The 15,084-nt window shown below is 37.5% G+C and overlaps 2 pseudogenes; both read left to right on the top strand.

Moving 5' to 3' along the window:
* Positions 1-2,424: 2,424 nt before the first annotated feature.
* On the top strand, positions 2,425-5,189 carry LOC143558394 (high-affinity nitrate transporter 2.1-like; annotated as a pseudogene).
* Positions 5,190-8,232: 3,043 nt separating this feature from the next.
* LOC143558405 (alpha carbonic anhydrase 7-like) lies at positions 8,233-14,894 on the top strand (annotated as a pseudogene).
* Positions 14,895-15,084: the final 190 nt, after the last annotated feature.

Genomic DNA, 15,084 nt, shown 5'->3' with positions numbered 1-15,084 from the left:
AGACCCTACCAAATTAGTTGGTTATTCGGATGCCGATTGGGCAAGGTGCATCAAAACGCGTCAGTCAACCTATGGTTATTCAATCTATCTAGGTGGGAACCTACTCTCTTGGAGTGCAAAGAAACAACCTACCGTCTCCAGATCAAGTTGCGAATCTGAGTATCGTGCTATGGCAAATACTGCAGTTAAGATTATATGGCTCACACATCTTCTTCGTGAACTTCATGCTTTGCCACCGGACCGACCGACCCTACTATGCGACAACAAAAGTGCCATCTTCCTAAGTCAAAATCCAGTCTCTCATAAACGGGCTAAGCATATCGACATTGACTATCACTTTGTTCGTGAATTAGTCTGTTCTAGTCGTCTTTACACTAAGTTCGTTCCATCCAATCTCCAGGTGGCAGATATTTTCACTAAGAGCCTTCCAAGACCCCTCTTTGAACGATTTCGTTCTATGCTTCGCGTTGGTCCCCCACCTGTTCGATTGACGGGGGGTAATAGTCAACCATAATTCACGGGATTTGTTATCAATGATTGTTTGTATTTTTAGATAGTGTCATGTTATTTTGGGACTGATTATATGTCCATATTCATAGGAGATGTTTAGCCTATTTATTATTGTAATTATTTTGAGCATAATCAATCTTGGAGACTTTCAGCTACCGTGTCAAGCAAAGAAACGGCCACAGCTCATTCTATACGTGAAGCTCCCTCCTGAAGCTTTTTGAAGAATCTTTCAGCTTTTGATATTATCTAGGTTAGTAGGTTGCAACATGAAAATTCAAATTTTAAAAACTTTCTCCTCTCTCTATTGAATCTTCAATCATAAAGAAACTACTTCACAGATCTATACCCTGTCATTATCGAAAAGTCGTTAGGCAGAAACCTTGCCGCTAACCGTTGTGGCAGCCAACATCCTCCCGTTAACGGCTCTCGAGACAACCGAAGCTACAAGCCCCCACTGTCTCCTTCACCCACCTAAAGCATGTTTGCTATAGGTTCCTTTTCAATTTGTTATTGCTGATTTTTTTATTATTGTTAATATTATTAATTTACTTACTGTGCTAAAGCATGTTTGCTACTGGTTCCAGCCTTATCTACAATTCATTCCTAAAGATTTCAGGGCAAAATTAATTGACAAGTCTTACTCTTTCAAAACCTATCCCGTGGCTGTTGCTTCCATCGCCCGCTCAATCCCTTCTTTATCCATCTCAAATTCATCACATTTAGGGATTTTCAAACCAACCCATCAAATTAATTATGTGGCGTATTGAATTTGAATTTCAGCCAATTGCGTTTAAAAAACAAAATAAATTTACCAAATTGATTATTATCTTGATAATGTAGGTATGTAATAGTTGGACGTTTGTTTAGCATTGACTTAGATTGGTGCATTTCTTTTTGAATGATGTAATGCTTTTATATTTTGGTTAACAAAATATTATATAGTTTTAACATTAGTGATTAAAATATTTCCCATTTCAAAACATCCACGTTAGAGCCATTTACTTGTAAAAATAAGGTCAATAGAGAATAGCTAGTTAATTTTCTTAATAAAAAGCAATGTACCAAGTTCAATACCTTTTTTAGAGGCAAGTTTGACAATTGCATAATTGACATTGTTATCAACTTTTTTGATAGGAGCTTACTCATCATAGTTGATAGGTGATAAGGTCTTATGATATGGTACATGTTCCGAAACTGAAAAAGTCAACCCTTATAAAACTCAAATATTTTAATAGAGTTATATCGTGAAGAAGGCAAGATTGATAATATTTCCAAGGTTGCATGAATAGGATATGTCGGAGATGGATTTCTAACAATTTATTTTCTTTTTACTGATGTATCTATCTTAATACGGCAGTTTTACCCTTGTTAAGCTATGTGTAGTGACGGATAATAAATTGAGGGGAATATCTGATATGTGACACCTAATCAATAAATCAACAATTTTTGTTTTAGGGTGTAATGGTTTTGTAGCTCCATCGCATCGTCATGTCATCTTTATTTATTTTCTTTTTATTAAATTAAACAAATAAAAACTCATAAAATTAAACAAATAAAAATTTCATTAAATTAACTAAACAGAAGAATACATTAAAATTAAAAAAAAACACCAAAAAATAAAAAGCATACACATAAAAATTTAGAGAGTATTATCAAAATACTTTATACTAAAAGTGTTTACTAACTACAAAACTTGCATATGTGCCATTTGTTTATGAGATGCAAAACTAGTCATCAAGATATTAGTTGGTAGATAAGAGCAAGGTGATGATTAAAAATCTCTTATGGTGTTGGCTTGCCTCTAGTGTAATTGTTGGCCGAAATTTAGTTGCTTAAGCACATATAGCTGTACCAGAAATTAGTAGTCATCTAGCTAGTATCGTATCTTATCTTCAACTGTTATTAACACATCTTGAATATTTGCGGTAAAGATCTTTGGGAATATCCGATAAGGCCAAATACTATTCCTATCCATCGTATGCGGCAAACTGGATTCCTTAAAAAAAACGCATCTACAACCTTTTGGGAATGTCCACTAGCTATCACATTTTAACCCTTTCATTTGTCAACCCTTGTATATATATTTTAAATTCTAAAACCCTTTCATCATCCCCTCAACTTGTACTATTAAATATCTAAACTAAGACTATATAAACACCAAATATATTTCTGATCACACAAACATATCATCAAACAACAAAAACAATAAATCAAACCAAAGGCATATTAATTAGAGTAACAACAATGCCTGCGATTGAAGGTTCTCCAGGAAGCTCCATGCATGGAGTCACTGGCAGAGAAGCAGTGATGGCCTTCTCGGTGGCCTCTCCAATGGTGCACACCGATCGCACTTGCGAAATTCGATCTACCTGTTGATTCCGAACACAAAGCAACTGTGTTCAAACTCTTCTCATTTGCAAACCCACACATGAGAACATTCCACCTCTCCTGGATATCTTTCTTCACCACCTTCATTTCTACCTTCGCGGCCGCTCCACTTGTCCCCATTATCCGTGACAACCTAGATCTCACCAAAGCTGACATAGGGAATGCGGGTGTGGCTTCTGTTTCGGGTAGTATTTTCTCCAGGCTGGCCATGGGTGCGGTTTGTGACTTGTTGGGGCCTCGCTACGGCTGCGCCTTCCTCATCATGTTGTCGGCCCCAACTGTGTTTTGCATGTCGTTTGTAAACGATGCTAGTGGGTATATAGCGGTCCGATTCATGATCGGGTTCTCTTTAGCTACGTTTGTGTCGTGCCAGTACTGGATGAGTACCATATTTAATAGCAAGATTATCGGGTTGGTGAACGGGACAGCCGCGGGTTGGGGGAACATGGGGGGAGGTGCCACGCAACTCCTTATGCCGGTGTTGTTCGAGATCATCAAGAAGGCTGGAGCGACACCATTCACTGCGTGGAGGATCGCATTTTTCGTACCAGGGTGGTTTAATGTGATTATTGGTGTTGACTCTTGGCCAAGATTTGCCTGATGGTAACCTTGGTGCCCTTCAGAAGAAAGGTGATGTTGCCAGATAAATTCGGCAAGGTAAACTTTTTTTCTTATACACGTCCCATATCATATCATATTTGTTTTAAAATTTTACATGTTTTTTCTTTTATTTAGGTTTTATGGTATGCATATCATATCATATTTGCTTTAAAATTTTACATGTTTTTTCTTTTATTTAGGTTTTATGGTATGCTGTGACAAACTATCGGACATGGATCTTCGTTCTTCTATATGGTTACTCCATGGGTGTTGAGCTAACAATTGATAACGTGATCGCTGAATACTTCTTTGATAGGTATAGTATTTGTTTCTATTCATTAATAACTCCATTTTCTGTCCAACCACTTAAACTTTACCATATCACCGGCCGTAGATGTGATAAATTTTTTCATGAGTATAAAAACAATGGTGGAGACTGCTAAGTTTATTTGGTTCTAATACTTCATTAAATACTACCCTCTTAAGTGATTTTTACCAGGTCTAAATGATGGAAGTTTAAATTTGTGCGATAAATAAGTAATTTCAATTAGTTGGTTGAATGCTTTATATTAAACTAAAAAAGTAATACCTTATATACGGACCAAAAATGTATCAACTTTATTTGTAATGACTAACAATGATTGTAATTTGTAACAACTGACAAATATATAATAAAATCATTATAAACTGCGAATACTAAATTCGGATCAATTGTGAATTCAATAACTAAACCTAGAAACTAAAGAAAGTTTTACGCGACTTTTTAAAAAAGGTTCGAATGTGGTGAATGAAAAAGATTTGAAAAATTTTGGTTATACTGAATTTCTTCCAAAAATTAATAATAGTTGCCTCTAAAAGCCTATCTAAAAGGTTATTCTCATTTTAGTAGGTTGGTAAGGTTGTTAAGATGTGAAATAGAATGTCAAGAATTCCACAAACGCTGAGTACAATATTTAGTTGTTTGATAAAAAAGAAATTGTGAGTAAAAGAGCTAACTTTTGTTTTATATTGCTTATAACTATAGATTTGACCTAAAGCTTCATCTTGCGGGAATCATTGCGGCCTGCTTCGGAATGGCGAATCTCCTAGCTCGTCCCTTCGGAGGTTTCACATCCGATTACATGGCGACACGATTTGGAATGCGAGGTCGCCTCTGGAACCTATGGCTTCTTCAAACTTTTGGCGGTTTGTGCTGCCTATGCCTTGGCTTAGTGAACTCGTTACCATTAGCCATCACCTTTATGATGCTCTTCTCCATTGGAGCACAAGCCGCATGTGGTGCCACATTTGGCATCATTCCATTCATCTTTCGACGATCGCTTGGTATCATATCAGGAATGACCGGGGCTGGGGGGAACTTTGGATCTGGGCTAACCCAATTAATATTCTTTGCGAACGCGTCTTTCTCAACGGAAAAGGGGTTAACATACATGGGTATCATGATCATGTTGGTTACAATTCCAGTTAGTTTTGTTCACTTCCCACAATGGGGCAGCATGTTTTTTCCTCCCAGTCGAGACATCGTCAAAGGTACTGAAGAGTATTACTATGTTTCCGAGTGGAATGAAGAGGAAAAGCAAAAAGGCATGCATCAAGCAAGTCTTAAGTTCGCCGAGAATAGTCGATCAGAGCGTGGTGGGAGGGTGGCATCGGCTACAACAACGCCGGAGAACACTCCCAATCATGTTTGATTTCATACAATTTCATATGTTCTTTACTTAAACGTGGTTATTTACAATAACAACGTAAGCAAACATAGTTTCAAATTTTTCACAAACAAACATGCTTGGTCTAGCAATAAGGTGTCCAAATAATCAAGGGGTAAGTTGCTATTTCTAAGTCTTATTCCAAAACAAATGTGTATTGACAAATTAGTGTCTGTTTGTGAGTCTTTGCTCCGAAAAACTTTATTGTTTTTCAAACGATTTGCAATAAAATTATAGTGTTTCATATGTATTTGTACATCATCAACACTATTAATGGTATACTTTTTGTCTAAAATTATATCTAACTCGCTGGTAATGATTAACTAGTTTTATACCCATCCGGTGGACGGGTAGTTTCATGTAATAATGGCAAACTATCTTTTTTTGCACTTTAAACGAAAAAAGAAATTTGTTTAAGATAAACGCATAGTTTGTTTCACTTATGTATAAGAAAATTGGCCAACTTCATTAAAAGAAACACAAAGCTAGGTTTAGCTTTTCATCAACTGAACCTTCATCCAGTTTCTTCCATTTGTTTCACATAACTCAGTGTTCTTTATTTAGTAAGTTGGGAGCTCTATATCATCAAACACCAAAAGCTGCACATAGTCTGCTTATCATCACATATATCACATCTACAAAAAATTAAAAATATACAATATGCAATAATCAATATGCATTTGCAACAAAAATATACAATATACGAGCAGTTAGTGCAACTTTAAGTAGTGGCCGCCTGACCTTATCGTTGAGCTTAAAAGCATGGCTACATGGCTTTGGACCCTGCATAGCAGCGACGTTCCCAAACTGTATGCGTTCCATAAATCTCCAAAAATTAATTTATATTCAGACAATTCACAGGTAAATTGTACAAATTTATGTATTACCCGAGGTACGTCCATGCAGTGTTTCTTGTCTTTCTCACCTTGTACACTTTTGGCGTCATGGCTTTCTCCCCGTACCACCGACCTCACTAATTGCCCACTGTCCATGCTTCAGCTACATCAACACGGGTTGCTAATTTTCATATGCACTGGTATTTAATTTCCTAAATGATTACTAAAGGTAAGAAGAATTTCAAGATAACCTTATTTGGTCAGCTTGTCCATTAACTTGCGCACTAGTCTGGTTGGCTTCACCACCAAGTTTGCTTAGAAATAGTAATACAGTTCATTGGAAGAGCTGATAAAGTGCCCGCGCGTAAATGGGCTTTGTATTAATGGCATTATTGAAAAATTGATATTGCATTCTTAATAATTGAGACTGATAATCGGTTAAAAGAATATAAGAGAGGCATATGGTGATCAAAGGTATAAGAGAGGCAACTACCTCTGAAAAGAAAAGTCAACTGAAGATAGATGTTGAAAAAGAGCTTTACTTTCATGTACATCTGAACTTCACCACTGGTAGGTGAACTCTTCTTAATGGGTTCGTTTTCCTCCTTCACGGTATTGAATTCATACTCCAAATTCTGTAATAAAAGTAATAAAAAAATAGATTTGGTTCATTAAGACAATCGGTCAAAAGGGTATTAAAAATAAAGTGATATAAGTAGAATAGATGACCCTTGGCCTCCTGAGGTTGAAAGTTTAATCTCCTGTTATTACTATTAGAATGCCTTCGATTACAAGATTGTCCATAATATATGAATATCCAATAAAAACATATGAAATCATTTTCAATTATGGAAGTTTGGTTTGCTCAGCTTTATAATGATAGTTGCTATTTTGTAACTAAATCAAAAAATTATCAATGAGATATCAAAGAAATTTGAGAGAACATGAGTGATGTCCACATTTTCTTGATCACTTGATTCAATGAATCAGCTCCCAAACTCACATTATCATCCTCACAAGGATCAAGAAAACTTTTAACCTGCAATGATCAAGAATATTACAAATTAATTTATTAATTGAACCATAAAGTATTGCTTTTTATTTTGATAAAAATTTCTTACCTTCAGATATAATACAAAATGCTTGTTGTTGACATTCCCAACTTCCATTTTTAAAGATTTTTGTCCACTGATTTTGAGCTTCTTCATTTGTGCCGCCTCTGAAGAATGGGGGCTTATAATCAGCAGGCTGCAAGAAAGAAAAACATATTTCACATTACTTATATCAAATCAAAGTGTATTCATTCACTGAAGCATAAGAATTTATAGTTCCATATTGTTAGGAATCGATATGAGTTGATTGTGATAGATTGGATTTAGGGAAGAAAATAGGAACAATATAGACGAACGATTGTATTACTGAAACGTAAAGAGGAAGTTACAAGATATTCCAGGGCTATGCCCTCTCTCTATGCATCACGCAGGAGCCTTAAAGATCTAAACAAACTTAATCATAACCCTAACAAGCCTTATCATCTATTACTTATACTACCAATATATTACACTTTAGCCACTTGTATTATTTTCCGTTCACCCCCTTTGAGAATACATATATTGCGTTTCCGTCATAGCTCATTCCCATCACTACTCTCCCCTTCAAAACAGTCTTGTCCTCAAGACTGGATCAGCTGCGTTGTCTGGTGGTCGACCCTGCCCATGCACCACCCACAAATGATATGATCCAACAATTAACTCAACAACAGGACTTGCGGTTTTGTACCCCCAATGAATACCCGATAGGTTTGTAGGAAAGAAAGTACCAACAAAGGCTATCGGTCTCAATTTCTCAATCTGAAATGGACCAAAAAATGTAGCAGCTGACTTTTGATTAATACGACTTGCAACAGAGATTTGGTGGTGCAGTTTGAACTTCAAATAAACCCATTCTCCCACCGAAAATTGCACATCTCGACGATTCTTGACAGCTTGCATATTCGTAGAACCTTGAATGTTGGAGAAATGAACCATAATCGACTCCACTCGAACTTCTCCATGAACAAATTGTAAAACAGATAACGAGCGCCCAGTGTAAACATGGAAGGTGTTAATTCCAAAAGTACCACATTACATTGTCAGCCCCTTCAAGTTATGGCTGTGTGTAACACGAAACTAAAGCACCGCAGGTTGGTCAAAATGGTGCAGAATCCGAGTAAAAACAAGTGTATGGCCCAAAACCGAAAGACCAAACTCCGGCAAAACCGCACAAACACGGTGACAGATGCGAATAATGTGACTAAAATAAGGTGTGCTAATAAAATTTGGACCAGGATCAAAACCGAATATCTGAATCTGAGTTGTGAGTGGATCTTGAATAGGTTATGTGGGAAAAGAGGCGCCCCAATTGATAGTGACATGCGCTGAATCGAAATCCTTATTTTCTTATGACAATTGTGTGGAAAGAACAGGGGTTTCTGAAGGAAGTATGAAGCTGAGCTCAGGAGTAAAAAGAGGCACCGTTGTAAGGACAACAATTGGATCAACATCTGAAATGCCAAGTGAAGTTAACGGTGCATTAGGGTTCAGTGAGGGGCAGGGCTTGAACACATCTGATTGGGGAATATTGATCCGATTTTCAAATTTGGTGAAACCAGAAAACGGAGTAGTAGGTTGGAAATAGCCACGTTCGAATCATGATGTGAAATAGATCCGTCCTCAGTTTTAAACAAATCCGATTTCATACCAGGTCTGGAAACACCAGAGAAATCCTCACCGGAAAACCCCGATCCCAACGAACCGTCTACGTGCTTCTTCTCCGGCATGACTCCATTATCACCATGCGACATCAAACGGCCATGGCCAAGGCAGTTCTCATCAGATCTGGAAATTTTAGCCTTCACTTGAGCTAGCAATTACCGATAATCAGGAAGAGAACTAGAGGAAGGATCCAGCACTCGGTCAATTTTTGAATCGGAAGACAGATTGTTGAACCCAGATCCCAATGAACCATCATCGGTCCTCTTCTCCTGATGAATTATCCAAGCGAGAAACACCTTTCGAAACTCCACTGATTCAGCCCGATCCTCATCCAATAACTTCAGGGTAGATTTGATTTCCGTTAGATGAGTTTGTAATTGCTTGATCTGGGCATCAATACGAGCAACTGAACGAGTTTCCATGGTGAAAAACAAACGGAAGATCTAGGGCAGGTCGGACCAATGTTAGGAATCGATATGAGTTGGATTTAGGGAAGAAAATAGGAACAATATAGACGAACGATTGTATTACTGAAACGTAAAGAGGAAGTTACAAGATATTTCCATGCATCACGCAGGAGCCTTAAAGATCTAAACAAACTTAATCCTAACCCTAACAAGCCTTATCATCTATTACTTATACTACTAATATATTACACTTTAGCCACTTGTATTATTTTCCGTTCACCCCCTTTGAGAATACATATATTGCGTTTCCGTCGTAGCTCATTCCCATCACATATACTATTTTAATGAGAATACCTAACTCTGAAGCACTTCCAAGTTCACATGTTAAGCATATTTAATCTATGAGTTACCATTACTCACATAAAAAAAGGACTCTACAATCATTGATTACCCATAATTTGCACATATCCAAAACCAAATCATTGGCCCTGTCTCCAGTAGCAACCTGATGCAAATGGATCAAAGCCTTTGCATCAGCAACATATAAGGAAAATAAGAAGAAAGAAAGAATCAAACAGTTTCACACACATAAATGGATCGAAGCCTTTGCAATTACCAAGTGCTTTGATGTTGTTATTTTAGTTTGTGAGTCGCTTTCGTCATGAAAACCACATACAAAGAATCTTTGTTTGCAAATAAGATTAAAAAGAATCACGCTCAAGAATGTCTCCTAAAACACAATGATGAATATAACAAATTTCAGTAACTGAGACCTAATTGAGAAATGAAACGCATAAATCAGGTGTAGGGGTATGGTACTAAAACCCGGTTCTACGACCCTAAATCTATTATGTTTGGCTTATTTCGTTACATGGACTAATACGATGTTATTGGGCCGAGGGGGTTTTGTGGAGGTAACCCTAACTGGGCTAGGCCCATTAGGGTACCATGATGGTGGCCATGAGACTCTATATAAGGAGGTCTCCACCTCCTTATCATGGGTCATGCTCAGTAAGAGCCACCACCACTTTTTGTGTCTGTGAACAAGAAATCCTCAGGATATCTTAGCAGTCGCCTCCACACCCCCGAAACCATCGCAGGTCTCACTGTTGCAGGTCACGGCATTGCAGGTCTCCGGCGCAGCCGAGGAAGAAGAAGATCAAGACGTGGTTCGTTCATCTCGAAAATCCGTGGAGCATCGTCATGGATCAGGTTAGATTCGTTTCGTGTTTCGACATTGGCGCCATCCGTGGGACGGCAACGAACTGCCCTTCGATCTTCATCTCGGCTGTCAGATCTCTCCCAAGAAAAACGCAGATCTGGAAGTTTACAGAAAAAGGCTTCAAAGCTCGTTCTATTTAAAGCTCAAAATGATCCATAGATCTAAAAAGAGATTTCCAGATCTGGGCAAGAAGGAAAATCCGTGATTCGAATGATCAGATCTCCGAATCTGTGAATCACAGATTCAGGATCTCCGAATCTGTGATGGTTTTAAATCTGCTCCGGGCTTCAGATCTGTCCAGATCTGATTTACAGATCTAGGTCTAGATTACAGACCTGGATTTTAGGTCTAAAGTTGCAGATCTGACTCTTAAATTGCAGATCCAGAAGTTACTAGACTTCCGCCGCCATGTACGCACGCCCGGGGGTTCTCACTCCTCAGCCGTGCATGCGCCGCCGCGGAAGCCACCATCTGGGTTTTGCGCAAGAGACCTCCGCCATGCACACGCACTTGCGAGTCACCACTCTATCGCCGTGCATGCGCGCATCAGGCTACGCGCCAAAACTCCAAGGTTGGGAATCCTCCTAATATCCCATATGGCTACGCGCCAAACTTCAAGGTTGGGAATCCTAATATCCCATATGGCTACGCGCCAAACTTCAAGGTTGGGAATCCTCCTAATATCCCATATGGCTACGCGCCAAGGTTGGGAATCCTCCTAATATCCCATATGGCTACGCGCCAAACTTCAAGGTTGGGAATCCTCCTAATATCCCATATGGCTACGCGCCAAACTTCAAGGTTGGGAATCCTCTTAATATCCCATATGGCTACGCGCCAAGGTTGGGAATCCTCCTAATATCCCATATGGCTACGCGCCAAACTTCAAGGTTGGGAATCCTCCTAATATCCCATATGGCTACGCGCCAAGGTTGGGAATCCTCCTAATATCCCATATGGCTACGCGCCAAACTTCAAGGTTGGGAATCCTCCTAATATCCCATATGGCTACGCGCCAAACTTCAAGGTTGGGAATCCTCCTAATATCCCATATGGCTACGCGCCAAACTGCAAGGTTGGGAATCCTCCTAAGATCCCATATGGCTACACGCCAAACTTAGGGGTTGGGAATCCTCATACCATATGTTCACGCATCGCATATGCTCACGCATATTGCACATGCTTACGCATCACATGCTCGCACATGTCAGTCTACACGCACGCGCACGCAAACATCTGCGCGTGGCGCATAACACAAAACCAAAGTCTACGTGCACGTGCATGCAACATCTGCACGTGGCGCGTGACATAAAGCAGCCCGTAAGTCGCCTCACGCGCTGGCTTTATTATTCACAGCTCATAAGTCGCCTCGCGCGCAAGCTGGGTATGGTACTAAAACCCGGTTCTACGACCCTAAATCTATTATGTTTGGCTTATTTCGTTACATGGACTAATACGATGTTATTGGGCCGAGGGGGTTTTGTGGAGGTAACCCTAACTGGGCTAGGCCCATTAGGGTACCATGATGGTGGCCATGAGACTCTATATAAGGAGGTCTCCACCTCCTTATCATGGGTCATGCTCAGTAAGAGCCACCACCACTTTTTGTGTCTGTGAACAAGAAATCCTCAGGATATCTTAGCAGTCGCCTCCACACCCCCGAAACCATCGCAGGTCTCACTGTTGCAGGTCACGGCATTGCAGGTCTCCGGCGCAGCCGAGGAAGAAGAAGATCAAGACGTGGTTCGTTCATCTCGAAAATCCGTGGAGCATCGTCATGGATCAGGTTAGATTCGTTTCGTGTTTCGACAATCACAATTCATAAACGTAGTACAAGAGTGCGTTTTCCACAAATAGATAAGGAGTACCATTAATTTGACTATGTTTTCTGGAAAACCTAATCAATATTTGATAATGATTTATACAATTCAAATGCATATATTTTGAAGTCAATAAGCTATATTAAAATGATATTAAAATAACATGGGGCTAGCCTACTTGATAAAAGTACATAGGGGAGGTCCTAGATTTAATCGTGCGCAAGAGAGTATGTTGTTGGTGTAAAGTAAATTAGGAGTGTAACATTTGTCGTTTAACATGTAGAAAGAAAAAAGCCATATTCAATAATAATAATAATTGTAAATGAGAAATAGGCAATTTCTTCTTGTAGAATTAAAGTTATAATAAAATAGTTGATCTTTCTTATATAGAATTAAAGTTAAAGTAAAATTAATTGTCTGTCTAAAAATAAGAAACTTGTTAAACCGATCAATAATTAAATTTTAAGTAATCCGGCACCTTTGGTTTAGTGATATAGTGTCTCCCTGTAATCGTAAAGGAGTTTAAATTCTGCAAGGTTCTATAGATGTCATGGAACTACGTATGATCTCATTTTTTCCGTTAAACAAAATATGATCTTATTTAAACTAAAGTCATATATAAATAATTACAAATATATGTCTTGTGGTCGCTAATTGAAAAGTTTCTTAGTGTGTCCACACTTCAAACCTTGGCTACAAAGACTAGAAGAAACTTCACACCAATCGTTTTGGAAACAAATAATTTATTTGCCTTTATAAGTTAAATAAAACATAGTCTATATTCAAAAATATAACTTCCGTTTCTTTCACACCTCGACCAAAGGCGGCGGAACATGCTAAGGTGTAACGATTGTCCATAAGCACAAGACACTAATTAAAGTGACAGTATTTAATAAACTCATTTCATTTCACAACATCGAAAATGTCACATAACAATAATCCATAAAATAACCATAAACAAGATATCACGAAATATGACAAATTTGATATTGTTCATTTTTACTAATATCCTAAGGTCTTTGATGTCGTTTTCTTCACAATCATAAATCAACCAAGATGCAAACCTGCAACATTTCATAAAATAAAGTTTGTCAACACAAAGGTTGATGAGTAATTCATAAGTTTAATCATATTAGTATATAATAAAGATAGCCACAAAACTTGCATATATGCAAATCCAAATGATTTATACTTGAGTCTTAAACCACAAACTTTATTGAATACTTTACTTAAATAAATGCTCGATTTGGTGATTATATGCTTATATGCTTGAGTGCTAATGTGTTTACCGCTTTTGGATGATTGATTCATGAATCCGAGTATATCTGGCATCCCCTTATAGAAAGGTGTCGTTAATGTATTCTTATTAACGATTTCATTTATCTAAATTGTTGCTAATATTTATTGTTTTGTATACAAGTTGTGGAAATTCATATAATATATCTATTGTTCAAAAACTATGAAATTGCTCACCAACCTTTGTGTTGACAAAATCTATTTGTGCAATGTTACAAGTTTGACTTTTGGTTGACTCGAGGACTTGAAGAAAAAAAAATGTTATCGAGGCTATTAGGATATTAGCAAAACGAACATTATATTATATACTATGATTTAAATTCGGTTATTGTATGAACAAGTTATGTGACTCTTTGTGTTTTTATGAATTTAAATGAGTTGATTAAATATTTTCACTTAATAGTGTCGTGTGCGATGAACAATCGGTTGCGCCCCGACGTTTCCATCATGGTCGGGGTGTGACACACACACCTACTGAGCACACCATCAATGGCAGAAGGTATCAAAACATTATTTAGTGCAAACTTAGAATTCATCTCCAAAATTCATCATAATTAATTGTCAAAAATTCAATGACTATTATTTTTTACATGCTTAGATTTAATCTCGAGCTACACTTAGTTCATCTAAGTACGTATAGACCAAAAGGTTGCCGTTGTTGGAATCTTAATACAAAATTGGCCGCGCCGATTCATTTTTAACAATGGTATGCTAGTTAGTAATCATTTTCTTTCACCAATACTACAATTACCTAAAGTTGCAATTTCTCTATATAAGTCTCATAATTATTCGTATTTTCTTCAAAATCTGTGATCAGATGGAACCATATTTAAAAGCATTGGCATCTACAAGAGACGTGGAAAAAAGCGTGGGAATAATAGACCCTCAACAAATAAAGATTGGGAGTAGAAAATACTATCGATATATTGGCTCACTTACTACTCCACCATGCGACCAAAATGTTACTTGGACCATTGTTCGAAAGGTATCAAAATAATTACTTATTCTTATAATATTTCATATCGACTTTACCATGTGTAAGAATCTGATCACTAAAAGATGGTTCCATTTCATTATTTATCAGGTGCGGACGGTTTCACGAGAACAATTACATATAATCCGTGAAGCAGTGCATGATGTGAGCTTTACATATATGTTCTATCATAATATGTAGTTCGTATAGCTTTGATATAAAACTTGTCTGTTAATTTTTGCTTGTGGTTTAATATAACAGGAAGCAGATGCTAACGCAAGACCTCTTCAAGCCTTAAATAATCGTTGGTTGAAGCTTTACAGGCCAGATGACGATGAAGCAAATTAGGGTTCCACATGATTTATTTGCACGTTGCAACATGATCCACACATATTTATATATTTATTACTGTGTATTTTCAATATTAATAATTGGTTTCTCTTTATTTTTTCATTCCGTGTTGTATGATTTTGTATACTAAGTGATTATTTACATTACAGAAATAAATAATAATGATTCATATTGTTACATATATATTTTGGAAAGTTTTTGATTATGCTAAAAGAGTAAACG

The sequence above is a fragment of the Bidens hawaiensis genome, unplaced genomic scaffold (assembly GCF_021521415.1).
Source record: "Bidens hawaiensis isolate Kalapana, Puna unplaced genomic scaffold, B.hawaiensis_p1.1 tig00019448_1, whole genome shotgun sequence".
In the NCBI taxonomy this organism is placed as follows: Eukaryota; Viridiplantae; Streptophyta; class Magnoliopsida; order Asterales; family Asteraceae; genus Bidens; species Bidens hawaiensis.
This window is presented reverse-complemented; position numbering and strand designations above follow the sequence as displayed.